Genomic DNA, 26,778 nt, shown 5'->3' with positions numbered 1-26,778 from the left:
TTTTCAGTCTCTTGAAGAACACCAAGGACTGTTATCAGAGCTCTAACTCGAGCAATCAATCAGGGGTTTCAAACATTAAACTGGAATATATAATTTCAAAGGGGATAATTTTAGAAAAATTCACCCTGAACTGAAACAGCTTCAGTCAGCCCTTCTCCAACAAGGGGGCCACTGCCTGCTCCTGTGGGTCTGATAATTTCCCTCTTACACATGTCAACCTCCTCTCCAGCCAGAGGAATGAGGCAATAGGTCATGGATTTATTGACTGGAGGGTCTGTGTTTGGCTGGCTTGCTAGAAGGTGAGTTGATGCTAAGGGTGGTGTCCCTTGAGAAGCTCCAAGTGGTGACATCATAGCCAAAGATGTGCTAAGTGTCTTCCCACACACCTGCTCAAAGTAGATTTTTCTTTCACAGGTAAAATATTCAGGTTCTATTATAAAGAAGCCAAGATGTAAACATTTTGTGATGTCAAAATTCTTAGTATAATCAATCCACAAATAAATAGTATTTTTCTTCTTTGTTCTCCCCTCCCTCACTTACATGCTACTTTTGTTTTCTTTTTTCTTAAAATTTTTATCAATATAAAGAGAACAGACTTCATGAGTTTCATAGGTACAGTTCCAAGAAGACAACCACACCTCCCCTAATCTCCTGTTAACCTCCAACTCCCTCACTTCCTCCCCTCCCTTCATTAGTTTTTGCAAAAATATAATTTTAATCTACTCTATATTCACAAATTTAATTTGTCACTAATCATAATATTCAACAAGTAAAATATAGGAAGACTACAGTTCCACAGGAGTATAAGAAGGAATAAAAATGACAATTATATCACAAAATGCCTATTTCATTTTTATGCATTTTTTTGTGTTCTATGTAAACTGCCACATATTGGAGAAAACATAATATTTGTCTTTTTGGGACTGGCTTATTTCATTATGCACAATAGTTTCCAGTTGCATGTATTTTGTTGCAAAAGACAAGATTTCATTCTTTTTTATGGCTAAGTAGTATTCCATAGTGTATATATACCACATTTTCTTTATGCAGTCATCAGTTGATGGACATCTAGGTTGATTCCATACCTTAGACATTGTGAATTGAACTGCAATGAAAAATAACACTTTCATATGGGGATTTAATTGGGCAAATTCCCAGGAGTAAGATGGTTGTGTGACATGGTAGATCTATTTTCAGATCTCTGAGGAATCTCCATAGTGTCTTCCATAATAGTTCAACTAATTTACATTCCCAACAACAGTGTATTAGGATACCTTTCTCCCCACAACTTCACAAACATTTATTGTTTTTTTGTTTGGTGACCATTCTAACAGGGTTGAGATGAAACCTCATTGTGGTTTTTATTTGCATTTCCCTGATGGCTAGTGATCCTTGAGCATTTTTTCATGTGTTGGTCATTTCTGTTTCATCCTTTGAAAAATGCCTGTTCATGTCCTTTACCCATTTCTTAAATGGATTATTTTTTGTTGATGAGTTATTGAATTATTTATCGGTCCTGGATATTAATTCTTTATCAGTTGCATAATTTACAAATATTTTCTCCCATTTTGTTGGTTTTTTCTTCGCTTTTTTGAGTGTTTCCATTGCAGTGCAGAAGCTCCTTAGCTTAATACAATCGCATGTGTCTATCATTGTCTTTATTGCCTGTACTTCTGGGGTATTTTCCAAGAAGTCTTTGCCTATGCCAATGTCTTGCATAGCTTCCCTAATGTTTTTCTCTAGTAATTTGATGCCATCAGGAGATAGAGTTATATCCTTGATCCATTTAGAGTTGATTTTTCTATAAACTGTAAGTTAGGGGTCTTGTTTCCAATTCTACAAGTGTAGATCCCATTTTTCCCAGTACCATTTGTTGAAGAGATTGTCCTTACTCCAGGTTTTGATTTTAGTTTTTTTGTCGAAGATTAGTTAGTTGTAGAATGGTGGATTAATTTCTGTGGTTTCTATTCTGTTCCATTGGTCTACATGTCTATTTTGGTGCCAGTACCAGGCTGTTTTAATTATAACTGCCCTGTAGTATGTCTTGAAATCTTGTATTGTGATGCCTCTGGATTTGTTTTTGTTATGTAAGATTGCTTAACTATTTGAGTCTCTTGTGTTTCCGTATGAATTTCTGTATCATTTTTTCTATATCTGAGAAGAACGTCCTTGGTCTTTTTATTGGTATCACATTGAATCCGTAAATTGTTTCCAGTATTATGGTCATTTTGATGGTATTGATTTCTCCAATCCATTAACATGGAAGATTTTTCCATTTTTTTGTATCTTCTTCTATTTATTTCTTTAATGTTTTGTAATTGTCATCATAGAGATCTTTAGCATCCTTGGTTAAATTTATTCCAAGGTATTTGATTTATCAGTGAAGCTATCTGGTCCAGGGTTTTCTTTGTTGGGAGGTCTAAATTACTGATTCAGTATTCATCTTGATTATTGGTCTGTTCAGGCTTTTTGTCTTCATGACTCAAGTTTGGTAGATTGTATGTGTTCAGAAATCTACCCATTTCTTCCAGATTTTCCAATTTGTTGGCATATAGCTATTTGTAGTAATTTCTGATGATTCTTTTGATTTCTATGGTATCCAGTATTACATCTCCTTTTTCATCTCAGATTTTATTGATTTGGGTCTTCTCCCTCTTTTTTTTTTTTTTTGGAAAAGGGACTACTGAGGAAGTTCTCCAGCTACTCCCATACCTCACATAATGCTGAGTTGAATAGAGTTGCATTCAGACTCTGGTGAGCTGAAGAAACTGCTTACTTAGTGATTTCTTCTGTTGCTGCAAGATAATATTGAGAATGATACTAATGTTAAATGACACAGGTCACTAGTTTGAAGGAAGAGTTATGTTTTAACTCATGAAGATGAGCTGGTTTAACATTTTCACACCTTTGTTATTGTTTAGAATTTTCCTATCTAGACTGTGAATCAAGCTCTATTTAAAAAATCAGGCTTATTAGGTAATTATATCAACTAAAGCGTTGGAAATTATTTGAAGCAGATTAAGAGCAAGAAAAAGGGTAAAGGAAAACAAGTTTATACAATATCTAGTGTGTGTCAAATGTATGTTATTTATGTTATTTCTCTCCCCCCATTTAATCATCATAATGAGTTGGGAATTTATGCCATTCCTGTATTTTATACAGAAAACGTGAGCAAGAATAGTTATGTAATTTGTACTAGTTATTTGTTGCCAGGCCATGCACTTAAGAGGAGACTGAACCTTATCAAGATGAGTAAGGTCTTGAGTCATCCCTGGTAATCAGGACAATACCTTCTCTCTGTATTTAGTGGTGATTTAGGTGACCAAGATCTAAGCTATCCTGACATTTCCTTGGCCCCAGAGTGTTGTTCAGGAATGGGCATATAATGTATTGAAACAGAATAGCACAAAGAGAGGTCTATTTGGGGGTTCTCAGAAATATCCTTATTTTTTTTTTTTTGCAATATTCTGGATGGTGTAGTAGGCAGATATGATGCCCGGAACAAATGCAGTTATTTGGTTGCATGAAGTAAATCATCCTGGCAATGGAACTGGCACTGCAGAAGGTAGAGAAAAGAGACCCAAAGACACAGAGTCTTTAATGGCACCATTTAGGCTCTTGATTGAGTACTCTAAAAGTTACTGTGTTTCTGGATTTTCCATTACATGAATCAAATATCCAGTATTTAATCCAAAGGTCATAAAGCTTGCAAGTGATAAAAAGTGAGATTCTAATCCATGCCTTTGACTTCAGTATCTAATCCATTTCTATGACAGTAAATGCTCTTCAATGTGATTAAAACAGTTAAACTTTATGCACAATGCAAGAGAAAATTACCTTCAGATCCTCAGCAGGGCACTAATCTGATTAAAACAATGGTTGAGACAGATGGCCTTGATTTTAGTGTTCCGAAGTTAACTAGAGAGGGACAAGCAGGATGGTAGGGGAATTGTCTTAGAGCAACTGGGCAATGTTGTAAGAATTTGGTACAAGTAATTTGTGCATGTCTTCAACAAGTAAATGCTTGTGCTAGGCATTAAAAATGCAGCATGATACAACAAATTCTTGGTTTATAAAGAGTTCTTAGTATAGGGCAGAGATTGGGAAACTATAACCTGTGGGCCAAATCCTGTCTCTGCTTTCTTTGTTAATAAAGATTTATTTACAACATGCTCATTTTAAAATGCATTGTCTATAGCTGCATTTGCACTGCCACGTCAGAGTACAGTAGTTGCCACAGAGATTGTATGGCCCACAAAACCTAAAACATTTATTATCTGCTTACCCTTACAGGGAGCAGAAAGACATTGGTCAAGTTGTATTATTGACATGGTCTACAAGATAATTGACTATAACATGTTACAGATGTGCTATGATCATGATAACCAAGGTACATTAGTTGGAGAAGTGAATTTGGTTTGGGAAATCCTCTTATTGGGGGAAGTGACATGTGAGCTAGATTGAAAGATGAGTAGGAATCGCCAAAACATGATAGAGGAAGAGGAAGAGTATTATTGGTAGAGTATATGAAGCCTTGAGATGGAAAAGAGAATGTCAGCATACATCAAGGAGTTGAGAGTAGGCTGATTTGGCTAGAGCATGGTAGATGAGTGTGGGGAGCAACCCGGACTGGACTGAGTTACTGGAATTAAGACTTATTCTATGCATCTGCTCTCCCACAATATGGCGCTGAGAAGGGAGAGACGGCTTCTGCACAGCTGCCTCCAGTTCAACCAATAAACAGCAGGACCTGCTCCTGATTGGAGGAGAGCAGCGTACTCGGCGTGTGGGCAGCCGAGTTAGGATTGGCGGAGGAGGACTATAAAGGAGGAGAGAGACGGCATGCACCAGGAACATCTAAGGGGAACATCTAGCTGAAGGAACACCTGTGCAGCCCCCGAGAGAGCCGGCCGGTGGTGTGCCGCTCCCCTGCAGAAGTGGGGAAAGTGGCCAGGGGGAACCGCCCTTCCACGGAGGTGGAAGGGACGGCGGCCAACCCGGGAAGAACCAGCAGCAAACCCGGGGAGGGCCGAGCAGACAAAAGAACAGCGCAGGGTCCTGTGTCGTTCCTCCACGAGGAGGGGGAGTGACAATGAGGAAGAGCATGTAGGGGTGAGACTGGAGTGACCAAGCCAGATCCCAAAAGACCTTGTAGGCCATGATATGCAGTCTAGAGTTTCTCTGTATGTAATGGAAAGTTATTTTACTGATGGGAAGCTCAGGCTCTCCACTTCTCTTTACAGAAAAATAAACTATCTTTTTTAAAGATTTATTTATTTGAAAAGAAGAGAGAGGAAGGGAGAGAGGGAGGGAGGGAGAGAGTGAGTGAGAGAGAGAGAGAGAGACTTCCATCTTATGGTTCACTACCCAATGGCCACAATGGCAGGAGCTGGACCAATCCAAACTCGGGAGCCAGGAGCCAGGAGCCTCTTCTGGGGCTCCCATGTGGGTGCAGGGGCCCAAGGACTTAGGCCATCTTACACTGCTTTCCCAGGCCATAGCAGAGAGCTGGATTGGAAGTGGAGCAGCCGAGACTCGAACCAGTGCCCATACGGGATACTGACACTACAGGCAGTGGTTTTACCCACTATGCCATAGTGCTGACCCCTTGTTTTTTATAATCAGTATTTTTGGTCCTTTTTTAAAAAAATTTCTTTATTTTATTAGAAAGGCAGAGTTACAGAGACAGAGAGAGACAGAGGAGAGAGAGAGAGAGAGAGATCATCCACCTGCTAGTTCACTCCCCAAATGGTTGCAAGGACTGCAGCTGGGCCAGACCAAAACCAGAAGCCAGGAGCTTCTTCTGGGCCTCCCTTGTGGGTGCAGGGGCCTAAACACTGCACCAACTTCTGCTGCTTTCCCAGGGGTACTAGCAGGGAGCTGGATCAGAAGTGGAGCATCCTTGACTCTAACTGATGTTACACGGGATGGTGGTGCTTTAGACAGTGGTGTAACCCATTATGTGATGGCTCTGGCCCCTATTTTTTTTTAAAATAGTTTTTGCTAAGCTAATCAAGGTAAACTAAATAAAACCTTTATAATGTATCATTTTATATCTCTACCGAGGTTATAGGGCATTCATTATGATGGACTTTTCTTCTATTATGGGTAAATATAAAGTGGGAAAGAATTTAGACCTGAAAGGGTGGGAAACATCTGAACTACAGGCTATATGAGGCTTGGGAAATCATTTGGTGTGTTCCTGCCAAGGCAGCTGCAGGCAGGACTCAAAATTCAATAAGTTTATGGCAGGCTAATTTGTAAGTTGATGATTTTGTATGTCCCACGGATGACATTATAAATATCCAAATGGCCCTTGGTAGAAAAAAAAATTTCCACCTGACCCCTGTGTAGAGCATGGTAAGGAATGCTGATTGGTAGCACAGCGGTATTACAGAAACCGCTTACCATATCATGCCGATGAAAAGGAGAGTGCCTCTTTGGTACTGCTCTCTCTTATTCAACATTTGGGCATTTAGCCAACAAATGGAGCATGAAAATATGGTGTCGATCCCTGACTTCTAAATATAGCAACTCCTTGTTCATGCTTAGGGTAGACCACCAGAAAGGCAGAAGGGTATCTCTAGCTAAAGTCCCAAAATAGCATGGCAGAACTGAGAGCATGCAGCTTGGCAAAGTCTGATCCTCTTCTCCTGTCTCTCGAGATTCCTAGGGAGCTCCATGGCTCTATTGAGAGTCTGTAGGGGAGATGAATCATACATTTGTATCTCCGCGTCAGAGCTCTTTCTAAAGCCTTGTGTCCTGTATTCCAGCTGCTGGTTGGCATGCCATATTGGGCCTCAAAGTCCCTTGCACTTAATATACCCTTAAGCTAAGATGATCCAATAAGATGTGGCCCGCAGATATGAGCAGCTTCCACCCAGGGTGATACACTGATACACCAAGAGTGACCATTGTCTTCTTCAGTACCCCTTCACTTCCTCCTTTCTCTGCCACTAATCTTGCCTATTATTATGAGCTATCTCTATTTTTAAACATTTATTTATTTATTTGATATGCAGAGTTACAGGGAGGCAGGGTAGGGGAGAGAGAGAGAGAGGGAAGGAGGGATCTTTTATCTGCTGGTTCACTCCTCAAATGACTGATCAGCCAGAGCTGAGAAGATCCAAAGCCAGGAGCCAGGAGTTTCTTCCAGGTCTCTCACATGGGTGCAGGGGCCCAAGGACTTGGGCCATCTTCTGCTGCTTTCCCAGGCCATAGCAAAGAGCTGGATCAGAAGTGGAGAAGGCCAGCGCCGCGGCTCAATAGGCTAATCCTCCGCCTGTGGCGCCGGCACCCCAGGTTCTAGTCCTGGTCGGGGTGCCGGATTCTGTCCCGGTCGCTCCTCTTCCTGTTCAGCTCTCTACTGTGGCCAGGGAGTGCAGTGGAGGATGGCCCAGGTCCTTGGGCCCTGCACCTGCATTGGAGACCTGGCTCCTGGCTTTGGATTTGCGTGGTGTGCCGGCCTCAGCCCGCCGGCCGCAGCGGCCATTGGGGAGTGAACCAGCGGAAAAGGAAGACCTTTCTCTCTGTCTCTCTCTCTCACTGTCCACTCTGCTTGTCAAAACAAACAAACAAACAAAGAAGTGGAGCAGCTGGGACTCAAACAGGCACCCTTATGGGATACTGGTATTACAGGTGGCAGCTTTACCTGCTATGCTACAGCGCCAGCCCCCTGACTATCTCTGTCAATTGACAAACAGGTTTATTGATATAGCCCTCCTGATTTTTACCCTCTCCTTTTTGATTCTCTATGACCTTCTTCCATTTAAGAAAAATCACGCTGTTCTGCTGTGTTTTTCTCAGACCAGACCTACTGTTCTGAATATAACTAGTTATTATCAACAATTTAATAACCATTTCTTTAAAAAATTTAACAAGGTGGATTTATTTCTATACGTCCATCTTGGTATTAATTTTCTATCACAGAACTTTAGACTTTATTCTTTTTTTTTTTTGACAGGCAGAGTAGACAGAGAGAGAGACAGAGAAAGGTCTTCCTTTTTCCGTTGGTTCACCCCCCAAATGGCCGCTACAGCCAGCGCGTTATGGCGATGCGAAGCTAGGAGCCAGGTGCTTCCTCCTGGTCTCCCATGTGGGTGCAGGGCCCAAGCACTTGGGCCATCCTCCACTGCCCTCTTGGGCCACAGCAGAGAGCTGGACAGGAAGAGGAGCAACCGGGACAGAATCCGGCACCCTGACTGGGACTAGAACCTGGGGTGCCGGCGCCACAGGAGGAGGATTAGTCTAGTGAGCTGCGGCGCCAGCCTAAGACTTTATTATGATAAAAATTGAACTTAGACCTCACTCATTTCAACACAGTGTTTTTTTGCTGCTGATGTTATGACAACTCTGTTGGCGAAACCCACCCTTCAGGAATGGAAAGAATACGGGACTCTGCTTGCTAGAATGGCCAGTTTATTCTCTTCAGAGATTCAGCAGCTTGCTTTTCAGGAGTTGTTTATCTTCATTTCAGGAATTTTCCAATCTGCAGAGGGACAAGAAGGCATATTCAATAATATAAGTTGAAAAATTAATCTGTAAGTTTTCTCTTAATCTATCAGATATCACAACTTCTGCTGTGGAAGCCCAACAAAGCAGTTGAAATTTAAATTCAGTGGGCCCAGCACTGTGGCGTAGCAGGTAAAGCTGCTATGTGCAGTGCCAGCATCCAATACGAGCACCGGTTCAAGGGTTCAAGTCCTGGCTGCTCCACTTCTGATCCAGCTCTCTGTTATGGCCTGGGAAAGCACCAGAAGATGGTCCAAGTTCTTGGGCCCCTGTACCTGCATGGGAGACCCAGAAAAAGCTCCTGGCTCCTGGCTTTGGATCAGTGCAGCTCCAGCCGTTGTGGACATCTGGGGAGTGAACCAGCAGATTGAAGACCTCCCTCTCTCTCTCTCTGCCTATGTGTCTATCTCTGCCTCTCTATAACTCTGCCTACCAAATAAATAAATCTTTAAAAATATTTAAATTCAATGGATATTGCTGTTATAATCACACAGTCACACAGATTTGCTCTTAGTTAGCCAAGGGGAAATTTAACTTACAGCAGACTTTTCCAGCTGTACAGATAGGATTGTTTGTGATCAGGCTAAAAAAGCCACTGAATCTCTAGAAGAGACCGTTTAGAATCTGGGACCTATTTTCATCGCCTGGGTTTGGTAATCTATATCCCTTTCTTCAGGGTCCATTACAAGAATAATCATTTTTGTTCTGTTCCTTGTAATTGCCTGTGCTGCAGTTGGCTGATCTGTCTTCCGTGAGTTGCAAAGGCTGCTGTGTAGACACTGTCTTGTCAGATGATAACCCACCTGCCCCTCAAAAAAGGGAGCCGAAGACATGAATCCTGGCATCCTGGCCCCACTACGGAGCACATGCTCTCTACATTGTTCCCAGTCAGCAAGAGCTAGCAGTGGTGCGAGGGGAATATTTTAGATGAAGCTCCTACAGCTTGACTCTATCAGCCCCTGACTAAACGGAGCATCTGTGAGAGGGGAAAACAGCCCTGACAGCCAGGAGCTCACCTGTCCCTTCCCGTTACTCCGTGCTTTGCAAGTCACTTCCCATCAGTTAGGGCAATGCGATGGTGTTCTGTCGAATGTAAGCGATTCTAAGGAACACAAACATTAGACAAGGTCACTCAGTTAAGACCTAATCATCAGGTGGGAACTGAGACAAAAATTTAAACACTGTCAACAAACACAAAAATGAATAGGTGGGGCCAGCGCCACGGCACAGTAGGCACAGTCCTCCACCTGCGGCTCTGGCATCCCATATGGACACCGGTTCTAGTTCTGGCTTCTCCTCTTGCAATCCAGCTCCGCTGTGGCCTGTGAAAGCAGTAGAAGATCTCCCAAGTCCTTGAGCCCCTGCACCTGTGTGGGAGACCTGGAAGAACCTCTTGGCTCCTGGCTTCAGATCAGCGCAGTTCTGGCCGTTGCGGCCATCTGGGGAGTGAACCAACTGAAGGAAGACCTTTCTCTATGTCTTTTCATCTCAGTGTCTGTAACTCTACCTCTCAAATATATAAATAAAATCTTTTAAAAGAATGAGCAAGCATTGCCCATCCTGGATACTGTAGACCTGTTCTGCCTCGACCAATCAGTTTTGGCTTCCTTCCATTCTTGCAATCTTTTTTTTTTTTTTTTAAAAAAGATTTATTTATTTATTTGAAAGCAGAGTTACACAGAGAGAGGAGAGGCAGAGAGAGAGAGAGACAGAGAGAGAGAGAGAGAGGTCTTCCATCTGATGGTTCACTCTCCAATTGGCTACAACAGCCAGAGCTGCGTTGACCCAAAGCCAGGAGCCAGGAACTTCCTCTAGGTCTCCCACGTGGGTGCAGGGCCCAAGCACTTGGGCCATCTTCTTCTGCTTTCCCAGGCCACAGCAGAGAGCTGGATCGGGAGTGGAGCAGCTGGGTCTTGAACCAGCACCCATATGGGATGCCAGCACTTCAAGCCAGGGCGGTAACCTGTTGCGCTACAGCACTGGGCCCTCTTACAATCTTCTTGATACAAAATGTGATGATATGGTGATATCCAATCACAGAATTAGCCCTGCTTCCTGACAGCATCCACAGAGGAGCAAACTTCCATTTCCTTGTATCATCCCCAAGTCACCTAATGGAAGCTCACATTCCAGAGCCGGGGGCAGGGGGAGACTTTTTTTTTGTCCAAGGGTCATTTGGACATTTATAACATCATTCACAGGCCATAAGTAGTTATCAACTTAAAAATTAGCTGGCTGTAGATTTATTGAATTTCGAGTCTCTCCTGAGGTTTTCTTTGGCGGGGCCAGACCAGATGAGAAGACCTGCTGTCCAGATGTTCCCATATTTTATAGTGTGGCTCTTGTTACACTCCTGACTGAGATCCTTTATGATTGCATGCATTCCCCCCAGTGTGACAGTGTATCTACATGTGAAGCATTTAAAAAGTTCCATGTTCTTATCTTCATTTTATTTGAAAGGAGGGATTTAGAAGGGAGGGAGGGAAATAGCTTCCATCTGCTGGTTTGCTCCCAAATGCCTACAAGAGCCAGGTCTTAGCCAGGTCAAGCCAGGAAACAGGTACTCAGTCCAAGATGGGATCCCAGATGGGTGGCAGGGCCCCAGGTACTTGAGCTGTCATCTGATGCTTTCCCAGCATACACATCAGCAGGAAGTTAGATCAGAAGTGGAGCTAGGACTTGAACCAGGCACTCTGATATGGGATCAAGCCTCACAAGTGATTTTTTTTTTCACAGGCAGAGTAGACAGTGAGAGAGAGAGAGACAGAGAAAGGTCTTCCTTTGCCATTGGTTCACCCTCCAATGGCCGCTGCGGCCGGTGCACTGTGCTGATCCGATGGCAGGAGCCAGGTGCTTCTCCTGGTCTCCCATGGGGTGCAGGGCCTAAGCACTTGGGCCATCCTCCACTGCCCTCCCAGGCCACAGAAGAGAGCTGGCCTGGAAGAGGAGCAACTGGGATAGAATCCAGCGCCCCGACCGGGACTAGAACCCGGTGTGCTGGCGCCGCAGGTGGAGGATTAGCCTAGTGAGCTGCGGCACTGGCCACAAGTGATCTTTTAAATGCTGCTCCAAATGCCCACTCCAGTGGTGTTTCTGCTGGTCTTTGGCTGAGGGCACTGACAGCCTCTTGTACGATGTCACATCTCAGGAAATGTAACCATAATCTGATCCATCCCATTACACGTACAGGGGTCAAGAAGTCATACTAGACATCTTGCTCTCAGCCTCATGCACTGCCAATCATATATCCTGATGATGTTATGGAATAAAGAGATCTCATAGCTATTTCCTTCCCTGTATCTTCAGAGCAACGTTGCTAGTCCAAGCTACACAATGCCTCTCGTATTGTCTACTACAATGGTCTTTTAACTGGCTTTCTTGCCTTTCTTTAATCTGGTTCCCACACTGCAATCAGTACTCCTTCCTCACATGAAGTGTTCAGAAAAGTCATTTCCGTGTTGAAAGCACTTTAATGCTTTGTAATGTCCTTAACATAAAGATACAGTTGTTTGCCGGAGCTGACAAGGTCATAAGAAGTCTAGTATCATTATGCTAAATGGAATAAGCCAGATCTAGAAAGACACATTTTTTTCTCTCTTTTTTTTTGTGTTAACATACAGAGAGAGTATAGAAATTGTATTGATGTCAAATCATTTGGGATTTAGTTATCAAAATTGCTTCACTGAATCCTACCATGTGAATGACAACGTATTCTTCTTTCCCCATATTAAAAGAAAGGAGGCGGAAGGGGGTAATAGTGAGGACTCTTGGTTTACTAGTAATGTTTTGTTCTTAATTTTGGTGTGCTCAGAGGACAAAAATAGTCATTTATCTGTACTTTATGTGCCTTTCTTGGTGTGTGTATTGTGTTTCAATACCATGTTTAAAGAGAAAGAAGTCTATCAGTTCTTGACTCTGCAGCTTTGTCTCGGGCCACCCCCACCTCTTTCAGCCATATTGGCTTTATACCATTTCCTTGAGCACAACGTGCTTCTTGCTACTAGTGGGTCTTTGCACATGCCTTCTCTCAGGAAGTTCACTCCCCTACTCCTTCGCTCAATAAGGTTGCTTTTGCCTTTCAGATCGGTTCATTTGGGTCTTGGGGTGCACTCCTTTGATCAACTCGAGGAAGTCATTTCATCTTACTTATTTCTCATAGCACCATGTATCTCTTTTGGTTGCACTTTAAAAATTGAATACTGGTAATACTTTGATAAATACCTTTATCTTCCTTTAGACTCCTTGTGCTTAATAGGCACTTAGTAAATATTTCTAGAACGAACTCCTGCTCTGTAGCTGGTAAGCTGCCCTATGTTGAACATGTTTTTAATCTTATTAATTGTATTAGTCTGTTAGAATCACTGTAACAAAACAGCATAGGTGGAGTGCCTCAAGCAACAGAAATGTGTTTTCTCACAGTTTTGGAGGCTGGAAGTCCAAGATCAAGGTATCATCAGGGTTGATTTCTGATAAGGACTTGATTCTGTGCTTGTAGATCCAAACTTCTCCTTGCTTTCCTCTGTGTGTGTGTGTGTGTGTGTGTGTGTGTGTGTGTTTAGGAGTGGGAGGAAGAATTACTATGGCATCTCTTCTTCTAGAAACACCAATCCTATCAGTTAGGGCTCTACCCTTACACCACCATTTAACTTTAATGATGTCCCCAATGGTCCTCTATCCAAATACCATAACATTGGGAGTTAAAGCCTCAGCATATGAATTTGGGGGGAACACCATTCAATTCATAACATTAGCCTCAAGTTCTTTAGTTGTCACAGAGATAATGATACAGGCCGGCTCTCTAGAAACTGTTGTGAGGGGCAGCATGAGACAGTGCATGTGAAACTCTTTGAGACGGAAAGTGCTGACCTGTAGTGGAGAGTAGTGATCCACTCTGACCACAATTTGAAGAATTGTGATTAGTGCCCTCTCAGTGTAGAAAATATTTGTAGGTGGGGCTGGCGCTGTGGCACAGTGGGTTAATGCCCTGGTCCGAAGCACCGGCATCCCACATGAGCGCTGGTTCTAGTCCCGGCTGCTCCTCTTTCCGATCCAGCTCTCTGCTATGGCCTGGGAAAGCAGTAGAAGATGGCTCAAGGGCTTGGGTCCCTGCACCCACGTGAGAGACCCAGAAGAAGCTCCTAGCTTCAGGTCAGCACAGCTCCGGCCGTTGCGGCCAATTGGGGAGTGAATCGGTGGATGGAAGACCTTTCTCTCTGTCTCTACCTCTCTCTGTAACTCTGTTTTTCAAATAAATAAAATAAATCTTTAAAAAAAGAAAATGTTTGTAGGTAAGAAAGTCCATACCAGAGTGGAGATAAAGATCAGTTTAGTTCAACACCAGAAGTATTTCTCTCTCATAAGCTGTTTGAAAACAAAGAGCTCCTTGGTATTGTTAGTCCTCATGCCTGGATGCTTCCTGCAGGAATTCTGTGCTGCGGGAGGCTGGACCAGGGCTCTTCCAAATCCTCTTACAACTCCAAGCTTCATTCCTTGTGCTGGTATATGTTATCTTTACTTCATTAGGAATGGGCCTTGAATTAATCGTCTCTGACCATGAATATTATAGGGCAGCAAAGTTCTGGAAAGGGGCAGATAGTAAATAACCGCTTTAAGCTATGCAAGTATTGTGGCTCTTTCACAAGTACTCATTCTGCCTTCATAGCATGAGAGCAGCCTTACACACCATGTAAGCAAATGAGCATGGCTGAGTTCCAAGAACTCTCTCTTTGTCGTACTGAAATTCCAATTCTATGTGATTTTCCTGTGTCACAAAATAGTATTCTTTTTAGTTTTTTTCCCTAACCATTTGCAAATGTAAAATGCATTCTTTGCTGGTGAGCCTACAGAATTAGGCATGGGGCTAGATTTGGCCCAGGTGCCATAGTTTGCCAATCTTTACTATACGTCATTAACTCAGGACCTGAAATGCTGTTAACTTCCTGGCAGTCTTTAGACCACTAAACTATATTGATTTTCAGGCCTGGTTGGAAAAAAGCTACTCTTCTCTAATTTGACTTACTGGCTAGAAGAACATTTACTTTATTGTTTCCATAAGTTTCATTTTACTGTTGGCTGTGAAAAAATTGCTTGTCCATTTGCCAGGTTATGGCAGCTGACTCTAGGTCTCTTAAGCCAAACCTTGCCTTTTCCGTACTGCCTCTGTTTCTGGCCAGCCTTGATCCTGCCATATTCTCTGATTCCCTTGGCAGCTGCCAACGCCAAGCTCTCGGCTTCTTCCAGCAAGTATTTCCCGTCTCTAGATTTAAAAAGTGCCCCAGTGCCATATTTAGATTCAATTACGAAGCTCAGACACGCATGTAAAAGGGAAAGGCAAAAAGTGACTGACACTCCACCAGCAGCTCAGAGACCGCTTGACTCCATCCTATTTAAAGATGTGACAAATGACAACGTCACGTTTTCCCAAAGATCATCAAACGGGAGCACGCGAAGTCTTCATCAAATGCCTGGCCAGGCGTCTTCCTGCCAGGATGGTTTCAGTGCTGGCAAATCATTTTGTGACCAGGTCATGAGACATGGAAACATAAGGTCTGAATTTTCTCCTGCCTCCTGACTGGCAGGCCCTGATCTCAGGCTTTCCTCTTTTTAATAGATACAAAGCTGGCGAGCATACCCTCACAGAGGCCTGTAAGTGACACCTATGGCTCATGATGTATGCTATGCTGTGGGAAAAATCAAGAATTGCTTCCCACTGGCAAAAGGCAGATCGGATATTCTGATTATAGTGCTTAAGTGTTATAATTTTAGTTGTAGGACTATGCTAAAAAAAAACTATTGAGCTTTTTGGTTGGTCAGTATTTAGTGATCATTTATCATGTTCAGTGTCCTGCTGGTTGTATGTATATAGCCTGATTTTAAGTGCCAATTTGTGTTACCAGTATATGTGTGTCCATCCCAGGTAGCTGAGAACAGACACTTGGAGAGTTTCTCAAGCAACTATTTTTCCAGTATTACCCCCATCATTCATTCACTCATTCATTCACTCATCCTATCCAGTATTAAGTGTGGCTTACATAAAATTTTAATTCTTTGAACAAATGTTTTGGTCATCTTCCAAGTGCAAGGAAGGAAGGGAACATAAATCGACAAAGGCCAATGTTTAAAAAATGGAATGTAAATTTAGTTATGAGGATTTCAGGCATTTTAGAAAGTGTCATCTCAGTGTGAAAAAATGGCACAGCAGAGGTATGGAGCAGGTGCTTCAGTCTAACGAGGAACGTGATTGTAGTTGGGAGGTAAGGTGGGTTCCAAGCACCTCAGAAGTGATGTAGGAACTGGACTAGGAAGGCTGAGGGTTCCATGAGGGGGAAGTGGGGAAGAACATTCTAGGCACAGCGGATGGTCTGAGCCCCTTGCTATCCCCCGAGCACTTTTCTCCTACAGCCAAGTTCCATCAAACCTTCACTTTTCCCACAAGTCTCCTGCCTCTTTCTACTGCTACCCCTCCCTTGAATGCCTTTCCTGGAGGGGTTGGCATACAACGAACTTGAATGAATGACTGGTGGAAGACAGATATCTTGCATAGGAAGGGGCTTCGAAAGCAAAGTTAACCATTTTTCAGCTTATAGTAATAGGTGCGTTTCTAAGTGGAGAAGTAAGTCAGCGCAAGCCATGTTGTAAGTCAGTTTCCGTGACCGTGGTATATAATTTGGATTGCATAGAAAACGCTAGTGTAGGAATTGAATATAGGAATGTCCCCTAGTATACCACTCTGCCGGTGATGTACTTTCTGTCTCCCACGGCAAATTGCAGGCCACACTTTGGGTCAGTGATCAGCCGAGTCATGGGCCATTTGGCCCCTGGTGGAGGAAGTGTAGCTCCATCTCCTACCACAGCTCTGATAATGACTGAGAGCACAAAGCAGGGCCTAGGAGGAGAGGCTTAGCTTGCAGCTCACTCAGCCCTCCTGGGAAGAGCCTGGAATTACTTAGCAATCGGGGAAATGTGGCCAACATGGCAGATGGGCAGGAGCAACACTTCTGCTTGGCCTGAGGTTGCAGATGAGGTAGGCTGCCATCATGCTGAGCAGTGATGGGAAAAGCACAAGCCCCAGGAAGGCTGCAGTGAAAGCTGCCAAGGTGTGCATCAAGCGGGACTGAAAGAGCTCCAGAGGCCTGAGCCAGGAGGAAGAAGTGATAAGCGGATGCAAATTCCCTGCAGAACCCTGGCAGGTAGAAGAATGTTATCGGTGAGTGTTAGCAGTTACGGTGAGTGTTATCTCACCATGGATGGGGATTAGTTACTAGCCTGGCCCAGATATTTCAAAAGCTGTTTCTCTTGAAGCTATGATCAAAATTAAGTTACCCACTGATGGCAACTCTGTAACACTTCTAGTGAGCAGATAAATAGATCGCAATGTTGTCTTCGGATCCCTCGGAGCTGGTGCTGAGAACTGGGATTCAGTAGGCCCGGCTGTAGCCTGGTTCATAGCCTCAGATTCCTGTGATCTTGGGCAGGAATTGAAGTGGTTGGACATTGGCTTCCTAAGATATAAAAGAGGGAATAAGAGAAGCCAACTAAATAATCTGTTAAATGTCTTTCGTATTGCAATTCAAAACATTGTGATTATGTGTGTGTGTTTTAAAGAAATTATCAAATTTAAATTATGGGACTATCCAAATCACTGTTAGTGGGAACAAAAATTAGCACAACTCATTTGGAAAGCAATTTGGCAATCTATGTCAAGAGCCCTGAAAATGTTCATGCCCATTGACTCAATCATTTCTCTTCTGGAAGACTATTTATTCTACTAAAAAGTGTTCTCAAATTCTGAAAGTAGAAAAGGCTATTCTCTGTATTATCACTTTTAATAGTGAAAAATGGTCCAGCAACAGGAGATGTTTGAAAGTCCAGGCAATGAATTGTTTTAGTGATTAAAATGAGTATCACATATGTAAAATAATGACTTCAAGTTATTTAAACAAATTATAGGGAAATTATTAGAATGAATTGGGGAATGTTTGTGTTTTAATATTTAGTTTTAAAAAATAGAATCCCAAGTTGTATAAAGACTATGATTTCAATTATGTAGAAAGGCATAAACAAACCCTAAGAAAACATTAATTTTACATGTTTGGGATTATTGATTTAATTTCTTTTCTCTGTATTTTCTTCTAATATTCCAAAATAAGCTTGCATTGCTTTCATTATACTAAAGACTGAAATAACTCAAGTTTATGATTATTAGTTGGTTGTATATATTAAGAAGCTGTCAGTAACAATGGAAATAACTACAATTATAGAACTTCATTTGTTACATAATATGAAATTATGTACCATGTAGCTCAGCGGTTGATCACTCGTGCCGTCAAAGGCTCTAGTTCAGACTGGATCTTAAACATGCCAGCCGTATGGTCTTGAGCAGGTTATGACTGCTATCTGTAAAATAAAAATTTAACATTCATTGAGTACCTATCATGCGCTGAATGTTTCTGATATGTGGTAGTGAATCTGAGTAAATGAAATGTGATTCACAATAGTAAGAGATTCGTTTGTGAGTAAGGTATCTTCTCGGAGGCTTAGCAGTGAGTAGGAGTCAGGAAAATGAGGACTCTGTCGTTAGAGAAAACAGCAACTGAAGTGTTTATGGAAGCACACCAGCCGGTGACGTGGCATAACTGGGTGTCATAGGTCTGTGTTCAAGTCCAGGCTTTATTCCTTACTAGCTATATGCCCTGGGGAAGTTGCTGAATATCTTTGTGTGGCAATTTTTTTCACCCTAATGTTGACATTCTAGTACCTACTCGTGAGTATTGTCTTTAGAGACATGTTGGTGAAATATGCGAGAAAGCAGTATTCCGTCTCTTCAACAAATACGTATCGAATGCCAAGTATGGGCAACGCATGGTGACAGATGCTGGAAACAAACAGTAGGCCTCCTTCCCTTGCTCTTCCATCTGGAACTGTGTATTATTATCTTTAGTATTATCATTATTATTATTACTAATGTTTTCATTTTAAAATTTTATTTATTTGAAAAGGAGGGGGCGGAGAGAGAGAGAGAGAGAGAGAGCTCCCATCTTCTAATTCACTTCCCAAAATGTATACAAAATGCAGGGTTGAGCCAGGGCAAAGCTGGGAGCCAGGAATTAATTTCGAGTCTTCCACGTGGGTGGCAATGACCCAATCACTTGAGCCATCACCTGCTGCCTGTTATGGTGTCCAGTAGCAGGAAGCTGGAATTGAGAGCAGAGCTGAGACTCGAACCCAGGCACCCTGAGATGGGAGGTGGGTGTCCCATGCAGCTTCTTAACCACTTTTCCAAAGACCTACCTCAAATATTAATAATATTATTATGAGAAGTTCTCAGCATGTTCACGTAGTCCCCTTAAGCGTTTATTAGTGGTGTTATTTTCAACCCATGGGCACATCAGATCCTGGGGAGGGAGGGAAGGTACCCTGTGGATGGAAAACGACCTCCTTGCAGACCCTGCTCTCTGCCCCTTCCTTGTTTCTGCCCCACAAAGGTGCACCAAGGGAAGAACAGATGTTGTGCTCATGGGCTGGGTAGGGAGGGCAGGATGCTGTGTGGCCCCCGGGAAATGGAATGCTCCCAAACCCACTAGCCAGGGGCTTCTCTCCTCCTGCCCAGGAGGAGGGAGACGGAGGGAGAGAAAAGAGCCACACAGCACATCCTTCCAAAGGTCTCCATAGAGATAATTATGGCAAATGTTCCAACAGCCACAGGAGGGAGTGAAGGGGGAGGGGGAGGCGTGGAGGGGAGAGCCTGGATAATTACAGAACAGATGCCCAGCAGCACCTGGGGGTGAATGCATTAGGGATGGGGAGCTGTCATCCCCTGCTCCCTGTCAAATTTATTCACAGGCTCCTGTGGCACCCAGCTGGGGCTGCTTTAGAGCAGGTTTGCCTCTGTTGGAGGGATCTGCAAGTTCAAAGCCTTCTCCTTATTTCCAAATGGGATCTCCCTCCTGCCTTCTCACCCTTCCTTCCCCACTCTGCCTCCCTGTTGTGAGCTCCAGCATGCACCCCACAGGGCTTCCTCTGCCTGCAGATGGTTTCATTGTCTTGCTCAAGTTCAGGGAAGTGCCCTCCAGACCTTCAGGCAAATGGGAGGAGGGGGTGGTCCAGACCTCTGCTGCCATCCACAGCCTCTGTTCTGCCCCGTGGCCTGCCCACGCCAGAAGCCAAGTCCAGCCGCAGGGTCCAACCAGCAGGCCCCTTCTGCAAACTGTGCTTCTGAGGGAAGCCTTCAAAGCCTGCTCTGTAGCCCAGAGATGTGGGCATCAGGAGGAGGAGCCACAAAGAACAGGGCTCCTTGTCCGCCTTCTGCAGACACAGGCCACCCAGATGCTGTGAGGTTTGCTCCCTGGCCATAGTGGTTTGGGGCTGAGGACGAAGGTGACTTGGTTTGGTTTTCCTTTCATTTGCATAACTGCCCTTCCCCAAACCGTTTCCTGCTGTATTCTTCCAGGCTGCCAGAGATGACACTGGCACATCCGAAAGGGGCACTGACTTCCATTTCACCTTCTCTCCTCCTCCCAGTGTTTCCAAGTCTTGCTCCCCTCCCCAGGGGCCCAGCCAATCCACCTCTGCTACTGAAAATACTCTGATTTCCCCAACACCCCTCATTTCTTTTCCTGCTGAATTTGTTTCTAACCTGGCATCTGCTTATACGGGAAGATCTTCTGCCTCTCTGATTGGACTGTAAATTTCTGAACAAACCATGCCTACTTCAGAGCCACTTTGACACACAGTAGACAGAAGACACTTTTCACACAACCTGCAGAGTTTCGCACAAGCCTGCCCTGGGGGTGAGGTTCATGGGTAGCCAGTCCATGCCCATGGGTACTGGGGATGTCTGTCATCTCGAGCACTAGCACCAAAACCATGAAAGGGGAGACAAGGAAATGCTGCTTTTATTTTACCCATAGTGTCGACTTCAGTGAGCATTTTCCCTACATAAATGAAATGAGTGAGTCCTGTGAGTCATTTAAACCAGATAACACAAATGAACTCACTGCAAATGAACACTTAATGCATCATTGGATTTATCATTGCTATGCTGTCATTATTCTCCTAATTTCAGGATGTGGGGTGTCAATTAGATTCAGCAGCGACCTTTGAGGTCACCTAGTCCAATGTCCTAGCCAAAAGACAGCCCTGCTGCTTATCAAAAGCTCAGTTAAAATGCTAAATCTGTTCATCGACAGGAACATAGGAGGAATGTGAAATCGGCGTGAGGCCTGTGCCGTGCTGGGAAGGAGGCGAGGGTCTGAAATAATGGGCTCTGTCTGGTGCACACTCTGAGATCTGTAACCTTCCAGGAGACCGGTTAGAGTGGGCTCTGCAAATTGGCTTCCACCTGCCGGGGGGTTTGGTTTGGCTTGCATACAATATATTAATTTTTTATACAAGTCAACATTTAAAACTCAGGAGAGTTTACCTAAAGTAAATCAGAATTTTAGCCTTTTTTTTAAAGGAGAAAATCTAGAAAAAGCACATCTGCAAATGTACTTGGAAGCAACCTGCTGGAGGAGTGTCCTTTAGACCCTGGGCGAGCTTTGAGTTTATCAAGGTCCTCAACATTCTCTATTGCCTCTCTGCCCCTAAGGCCAGTACCGGTTGACACTTATCCTTATACACATTTTCACATTTTTTCTCTCTCCTCCTTCTCTCCCTCCCTTTCTCCTTCCTGTTTTTCTTCTTTCCTTCTTTTATTCCTTTTCTGTAAAAGCAAAACAATGAACTGTAGATGAGTCTTATTTACCCACAGAAATGCAGCGCAGTGCATCTCCTGCCTCCTGCTCTGCATGCTGGTGTTCATATTACTCATTTCATGGTTGTCCTGCCCTCTGGACTGTGAATTCCTCATTGTTAGGAAGTGCCTGCCTTGCTCATAGCTGTACCTGGTGCTGTGTCTGACAGGTTGCATTCAATATATGTTGTTGGACTGGTATGAAATTTCTCTCACTTGTCTCTTACTTGCATTTAGAGTGGAGAGGTAACTCATCAGTCAGAATGGATTCAACAAGGAAACAAGATCAGTGAGGTCTAAAAAGCCAGTGATAGAAATGCATCACACCACTGGCAGAGAAGAAAGGCAGTGTGTTTCAGCTGATCTTTACTACGACGAGGAGCTATATGCAGTAAGACTGAACGGTCACAAGGTATTTCCCTCCTTCCTGCCTCCCCTCCAGAAGGTAAGAAGTCACCTGCCCTGTGTGAGAATTGCCATTGAACACAACAAGGGAGCCAATCTCCAATCAAAATGTCCAAATATGCGTGGTCTCAGGACCTGCTGTGGGGAATGCCAAAGTTCTTGCTGGTAGTTGTGCAGTGGTAATCCTGGGTCTCGCCTGGCGGTCTGAGGTGCTCCTGCAAGTGCCTATCACCATGCAATCCATAATGGCATTTCTCAGCATCTCTCCTTCACTTGCTGCTAAGCTCTGAGGGTCAGAACTTTATCCCAGCCCTGGGGAGTGCTGGCCCGCAGCAGCACTCACACATGCTTGCTTCCAGATCCTGCTGGAAGGCCCTCTCTGCCTGCCCTTGCTTTCCACCACTGAGCACGGAATGTTCAAACAAGGAGCTAGAATGGGGAGGGAGTGGTAAGCCTTCTCGTAGGCTCTGTGTAAGAACTCTGGTCTACTTTGGGGGTTCCTTCTCCCTTCTTTGAGGTTTGAGGGGACATGGCTTCTGGGAAGCTTGTCATGAAATCTATTCCCGTCTGTCCCTGATGTGTGTCATTCCTTGTTGAAATGAGCATCTGTATCTTGTAATCCATCATCTCCCACTCCCTTTGGGCTGTGCTAAACTCTTGCACAGGGAACCTGACTTGGAAGACTTGAAAATCACTGCCTGCTCATTCCTAGGTGCCTGGCTGTGTTCTGGCACCTGGCTGAGGCTGCTGGCTCATAAGTAGACTTTCTGTGTCTGCTCTGCACATACTTCCTCTGGCTGATCACAGGTGACAATTTGAATATAGGAAACCAGAGGAAAGTTGCCTCTAATTCCATTTAGGCTCTCTATTTTCCTATCTATCTATCTATCTACCTACCTATCTACCTATCTATCTATCTCTCTATCACAATATACAAATATACATACAAATATTATATATATATATATATATATATATATATTTGTCTATCTTTAATGCCCTGTTTGAAGACAGCACCTGTTCAGTATTAGAGTAAGTTAATGCTGAGGCCAAAGATGGCCCAGCTCTCACGGAGACTGGGAAGCCACAAAGAGTGACTGTCAAGGAGAATGCCAGGACTTGGGGCACAGCACACTGTGTTGGTGACTCTGAGGATTCTACGTATCTTCCTTCCACCAGGAGCAGTAATTGTGCAGCCAGAGGTGGTAGGTGGGCTGTTTTTGACAATCCAAGCTACTCAGCAAGCCTTGATGACTTCTACAAGCGATCAGTGGAAATTCCACCATGCTAAGTTCTGTTGGATTTTCCTGGGATTTGAAGGTTACCTGGGGGCCATCCCTGCTACTTTGTAATATAGCATCTGCCTTCCCCTCCCTCCTTATGCTCACCCCTCCCCCAAACTCTGCCTTGTCTGGAACCACCTCTTTCAATTGTGGCTTTATCATGTCTCACACTGATGCAGTTAATACCTCATTGTTGTCAAAAACCTCTTGCAAAACCCCTGCCTCAGCCACTTTGAGCCTTTCCCCACTGAACACACCCCTTCATTAATACCCCAGTCCTCTGATGATTCCCCCCACCCCTGCTCTGCTTTCTTCATCTGTTTAATTTGTTTGCTTTGCACCTTGAACCCTTCCCCTAGAAGACATGGCATAACACCATCTATTTCTATTTAAACTGTTATTCAGGACGTGTTTGAAATGTGCATTATTCATGTATTATTCATGGGCATTATTGGAGATCAGTGTGCAAATCAGCTTTATTGGGCACCCGGGAGACTGCAGCAGAGTCATGTGCACTTATAAATTGGATACTATGATTTCCTGAAAAGCTGGCTTGCTCTGCCTTCTGGGGGAAAAATGACAGTTTCATGGAACGGCTGAGAACAATCATGCCATTGAAAGAGATCATGAGGCCATTTCATTTGCCATGGAATGCATGTACTCCAGCAAGGCTAAGGAACTCTTTATCCAGGTTGGATTCACTTGATTCTGCAAACTATTCAGACTGTGACCGTGGCCAAGACCCTGTGGAAGGCATGGGAGAGTTGTGGGTTTCCAAAAATTCAACCCTTTTTGTTTGATATTGGTGGAGAGGCCAATGCACACAGCTGCCCTAATAAAAGGATTTCCACCACTGATAGACACAGGTGGCCTCAGAAACTGGGGCAGGCTTGAGTGTGAAGGTGTGTCGGGTGTAACTTCCACGTCCTGCTTCCTTTCCAAGTCTTTCTGTCCTGAGTTCTTTCTGTGCTTCACAAATGTACCTCTTGTCTGGAGAAAGAGATTCTTCCACGGGTGGTAGGAATGTACCATAAAGCCCCTCCTGGGGTATTTGCTGTCAGAAAGGTTATGCAGAAACCCGAGGGGGATGTTTCTGTTAACACAGAGCAAGGGTTCTGGTCCTTGCAGGGGGAGATATTTGGGATCAGAAAGGCCTTCCTGGAGTCCCCCCCTCAGGGGTGGGGAATGTCCAGCCCATGGGCCATGGAAGACCTATGAAATGATCGGGTCCAATCCTGCCAAGCCAATCACAGGTGGTAACTCAAAATTCAGTAAATCTATAGCAGGCTAATTTTCAAGTTGATAATTTTGTATGGCCTCTGAATGATGTTATAAATATCTAAATATCCTTTGACAGAAAAGCATTTCCCACCCCTGTTTACTGCAGAGAGAATTGCTCCGCAGCCTTTGGCAGGAGGCTCTGTGCTCCAGTGTGCTGGAGCCTCTTGCTACATCTTCTCCGCACGAGCAGTCCCTGTGCCTGTAGACTCTGGTGATAAATTAGTGTTTTTGGAAAGCACTTACTCTTCGAGATTTTGGTGAAAGCATGTACTAGATGAATTTATGTGCTTGTGAGCAGGCTGCATCTGAAAAGACTATTGAAGTCAGTTTATAGCAAGAGTCTCAAACATCAATATAAAAGCAGCTACTTATGCCAGTGGTTGCTAATACATAGAGTCATACACCTCTGCCATGGGTTTTCACTTTGTTCTATTGTTGTTAATTCTTATGTGTGGAGTTTTTGATGAAGGGCCTTTATGAAGGGAAAAAAAGAATGACTTTAATGGATTCAAATTTAGCTTCTTACAATATCTCAAATAACTAAAGCCCATTAAACCTCAGACTTTTGATGAATTAATTTATTAAAAATTTAATTATTTTAATAAAGTAGATTAATCAATTTATTCATTTAATTAAGAGCCTGTGAATTTTTATTTTCTGCTAGTACTGTGCTAGGTACAGGGGATAAACTGATGAAATACAGGTTCTATATTATGTGTGTGTAATGGAGAGAGAAGGAGAGAGAGAGTGAGGGAAAGAAAGTGCTCAAACATTTCATGGAAAAATGAAATTCTTACTTTTTAGATTTATATATTTATAACTTTTATTTGAAAAACAGAAGAACAGAGAGAGGGAGACACAGTGAAAGATATCTTCTACATGCTGGTTCACTGCCCAAATGACCACAAAGGCATGAGATGGGCCAAATCAAAGCCAGGAGCCCAGAACTCCATCCAGGTCTCCCATTTGTGTGGAAAGGGCCCAAATACTTGGGCTATCTCCTGTTGCTTCCCCAGGTGTATTAACAGGGAGCTGTAAGCTTGGACTTGAACCATCATTCTGATATGGGGTACTCATGTCTTAGGTGGTGACTTGACCTACTGTACCACAATGTTGGCCCCTGAAAAATGCAATTAGAATATAAATTTATTTGGGTACAGAACGTTTTTGAAATCCATATAGGTTTTTAACAGTATGCATTTTCTGTAACTTTTTTAAGTATACTTGTATGTGTATACATGAACAAGGGACACTTGTGTGTTGCATGTCATTTGTCCAAAAGTTCCAGTTCAGTGGGATAAGAGATGGAGGGAAGGCAAGAGTGTTATGGGAGTGAGGAGGATAGAGCACCCAGGCTGATACTTGTGGGGATGCGTGGGGAGACAAGTCAGAGAAGCCAGTAGTTTCGTTGGGTCTTAAAGTATGATGAAGGTCATTGTGGGGAAAGGCAGCAGGTTGATCAGAGTAGAAAAAGCACTAGTACAAAGGCCCTGAGGCAAGAGGGAATGGCGTTTTATAGGGAGACTGAAAGATGTTCTATAGCTGGGAGGCCTGACATGTGTGGGGATAACAGAAATGAAAACTGGAGAAGAAAGCTCAAAAGGTGCTAAACGAGAGGTGCTAAGGAGTAGGGACCTCATCTTCAAAGTGATGAGGATTGCTGCAGAATTTAAAGAGGATTGGGCATATTTGAAAGATCTCCTTGGAAAGAATGGAGGGTGGGTGTGGGGAGCAACTCGGACTAGACTAAGTTACTGGAATTAAGACTTATTCTATGCATCTGCTCTCCCACAATATGGCGCTGGGAGAGGAGTAAACAGCTTCTGCGCAGCTGCCTCCAGTTCGACCAATAAACTGCAGGAGCTGCTCCTGATTGGAGGAGAGCAGCGTGCTCGGCGTGTGGGTAGCAGAGTTGGGATTGGCGGAAGAGGACTATAAAGGAGGAGAGAGACAACATGCACCAGGAACATCTAAAGGAAACATCCGGATAACATCTGAGCAGCCCCCGAGAGAGCCGGCCGGTGGTGTGCCGCTCCCCCGCGGAAGTGGGGAAAGTGGCAGGGGGAGCCGCCCTTCCACGGAGGTGGAGGGTCGGCAGCCAACCTGGGAAGGACCAGCAGCAAACCCGGGAAGGGCCGAGCAGACAAAAGAACAGCGCAGGGTCTAGTGTCGTTCCTCCACGAAGAGGGGGAGCGACAGGTGGGTGGGTATGGAGAAAGTGAGATGAGAGCCCTGGAACGCTGATGTGTTCTTGTGGTTGCTCTTCAGGTGGGAAAAGCCCTACAGAGACATGGCAAAGGGGGAAGGAAAGAGCAGCAAGGCCAGAGTTACTGGGAGGGAGAATGGGCAGAACTGGGGGAACAGAGCATGCATTTTGGGCTTGCTGTCTGAATGGCTGCATGGTAGACCATTCCCTGAGATAAGAACTTGAGGAGGCTCCTACCTTAACAGAGCCCCACATGGAAAGAATGTGTCACCTCAAGGAACTATCGAAAAATAGAATTAGTCTGTATTAAGGGAAGGAACTTCTTAAAAATATAAACCAAACAGCCCACAGCTGTAGGT

The 26,778-nt window shown here is 44.0% G+C and overlaps 1 long non-coding RNA gene across 6 annotated transcripts in view; it reads left to right on the top strand.

Annotated features, from left to right (window-relative positions):
- The window catches only part of LOC149123714 (uncharacterized), an 85,884-nt gene that overhangs the window by 41,350 nt on the left and 17,756 nt on the right, over positions 1–26,778 (top strand). The window lies entirely within an intron of this gene.

This window comes from Oryctolagus cuniculus, chromosome 10 (assembly GCF_051225735.1).
Source record: "Oryctolagus cuniculus isolate XC-2025 breed Fujian yellow rabbit chromosome 10, ASM5122573v1, whole genome shotgun sequence".
NCBI classification, from domain to species: Eukaryota; Metazoa; Chordata; class Mammalia; order Lagomorpha; family Leporidae; genus Oryctolagus; species Oryctolagus cuniculus.
This window is presented reverse-complemented; position numbering and strand designations above follow the sequence as displayed.